We start from the raw sequence: 2817 nt of genomic DNA, 5'->3' as shown, positions 1-2817 counted from the left end.
CGGGAAAGCAGACAAACCATGCTGTCAGCCTGAGGGTTGTTATGTCCAGCTGACATAGCCTGGAGGGGTTAGACCAGAAGAGCAGGAAGGGAATCCATAATGCAAGGAGGGTATATATTAGATGAGGTCAGAATAATGGGAACCATACACTTGTTGAGGCCAGAAAGGGATAGTAAATATCACTTTGCTCTTCTGTTGCTAAGTTTTCTGTAAAAAAAAAACTTTGAAATGTGAGGTGTGGGAGGGTAGGCATAAAGGAGTCTGGGTGGCCAATTGTAGATAAGAGTACCCCTCAGGGACTCCCCCTTTGGGGGGATTAGGGCAAAAGAAAAAAACGGCTGCATTTGGAATTGTGGACAGAGATGAACAGGTCACAACATGCCTGGCACCATTGGCGAAAAACCCATTTCTCCACTGAAGGATTGCAAGACCAATCATGAAGCATAAGAATAGACTTGCTCAGTCTGTCTGCTAGGAGAATGAATTTACCTGGAATGTGCATTGCTAAAGGAAAGTAGTTCGAAAGAAAATCCACTGTTACACTCATTGCCTTCTGACACAAGGGGTAAGAGTGGGCCTTTACAAGCCTAGCCATGTTAATCCTAAGTATCCCCATTTGTCTTTTTGGGTAGTTTACAAAACAAATTTATGAGCAGTGTGGGTCTGTGATCAACACCGGCTACCCCTGTCCATAAGGGACATGCGTGCCACCCGTGACTTTGCAGTCACTTATCCAATTACCTAGGTTGCATTTAAATAGGGTCAGTCAGGAGCTCTGTTTTATGTGAAGAGGATATCTATTCCAGAAAAGCGGCAGTTTGTGGGACACATCTGTCTCTCCATCATGTGCTGTTAATCTCAGAAGCAAGGTTGAGATCCTTAAAGCATCGGACCACAAATAGTGGTGGCAGTAACTTTTACAGATATATTTTATGTAATGATTAGAAATATCCTGGCTGGCTATATTAATTGAAAATGTGTGTGCACATCTATATATATATATATATATATATATATATATATATATATATATATACACACACACACACACACACACACACACACACACACACACACACACACACACACACACACACACACACACACTCCTACATAGATATTTATATTTATTTCATTATTTGTTAACTGGGTTGGGTCCATGGAATGTTTTCAGCCATGATCCAGGCCTCAATGGCAATGATAAATATATACTGACATTTTGGTGTAACCAGTTAATCAGCATTTTTTTTTTTAGAAGGAAACCACAATACCTGGAGAAAACCCACACACACACCAGAAAAAAATGCAAAGTCTACACAAACAATGACCAGAAGTTAGGGATGAACCACAGACCCGACTAAGTCACTGTGCTGTACAAATTTGCCAGAATGCAGGAAGGATATATCATTTGCATCTACTTCTGTAAAATAAGTCAATTAACAAGTGTCCTGTTGCAGTTTCTCTTCTACAGATTCTTCTGTGTACATTTTCCTCTTTCCAAACCCAGAGAAAATTCTCTCTGGAAAAAAGCCTGCAAGATTGTGGAAGGGTGGTAAGTAGAGATACCCGATCACAAGTCCCTTATGAGAAACTTGCTTCACATATTTCTCTTCTGGATTGTTACAATGAAGCTGAGGAACCAGTGAAGTGGAAATTGATGCTGGCTTCTTTGCTCCTTTTGTTCAACTATGTAATATGTCTTTTCACAGCAGAAATCAACTAAGGTTCATTCCATCAGAGGTGATAGAAATAACCTTAAATGTCAATCACCATCTTAGAAGGATTAGCTTCCATAGGTTATGTTATCTCCTTTTCTTACATGTTGCCACGTACCTTTCTGGGGGGGGGGGGGTGTTTTACCTTTTCTGCCTCTAAGTGAGGAACTAGCAGATAAGCCCCCCCCCCCCCAACGTTTTCAGTCATTTGCTTCTTAGGAAGATTACCCAGACATCAGCTTTACTCCACGCAAAAAAACAGCTTCCAAATCCTCACATTCTTACATTGCTTTGAACTTTTTGCAAAGATCACAACCAAAGTACCTTTCACCCAAAGATAAATTACACAACTGCTATGAAAGTCTGGGGTGGTATCTGGTTGTCATAATTACTTTGAGGAGACCTAAAGCAGAGCATGCTTTCACATTTACACAAAAAAGAAAAATACACTAAAATTAACAAAAATGTGATAGACTGCATGACAAGTACTAAAACCATACAGATTATTTTGAAAATAACTCCACAAACAGAAAATATAATGAAGTGCAAAACATCAGACAAAAAGTCATTGGTAGCAATAAAAAGGAAAAAAGAAAAACAGCATACCCTGATTTCAATGTCAGAGTTAGCTTGTGTGAGACTGATGTTAGTAAAACTCCAAGAAGAGACCATTTAGAGAACTTGCACAAGGTACTGTTGGGAAATGTTGCATCCTCAAATTAATTCTTGAAATGGACTCTGGCTCGAGATAATTGTCAATGCGGAAGTGACACCCTGACCCCATGTGCAAAAATAGGAAAAGGGTTTGAGGCTGGATGGATAGAAATGGACTCTTGAAAAACTAGTAAAACCTATGTTATGATTTTTGCAATATTTCTCACACCGAGATCACTATTGCTAGCATGCATTAATCAGTGGTGGAGGGAGGGACAAACTGCACACCACCTAATAAAAATGGGACAGTATCGACCTCTGACAAACAGGTGACCTATAACTGCAGTTGTTCTAGTTTGCAGGTAGTTGACAAGGCATCTGGTGCAGGAGAACATTACAGATGTTGTTCCATTTCCCAACTGCCCTAGGGCAAGGGCTGGTTAAGTGA

General features: G+C 40.1%; 1 protein-coding gene across 1 annotated transcript in view; it reads right to left on the bottom strand.

Moving 5' to 3' along the window:
* Positions 1–2817, bottom strand: part of YES1 (YES proto-oncogene 1, Src family tyrosine kinase) — a gene marked incomplete in the record, with an annotated part of 1508191 nt that overhangs the window by 241080 nt on the left and 1264294 nt on the right.

This window comes from Protopterus annectens, chromosome 3.part0 (assembly GCF_019279795.1).
Source record: "Protopterus annectens isolate FY-2018-M chromosome 3.part0, PAN1.0, whole genome shotgun sequence".
Taxonomy (NCBI): domain Eukaryota; kingdom Metazoa; phylum Chordata; order Ceratodontiformes; family Protopteridae; genus Protopterus; species Protopterus annectens.
The sequence above is the reverse complement of the archived record's forward strand: the minus strand, read 5'-3'. Positions and strand labels throughout refer to the sequence as shown.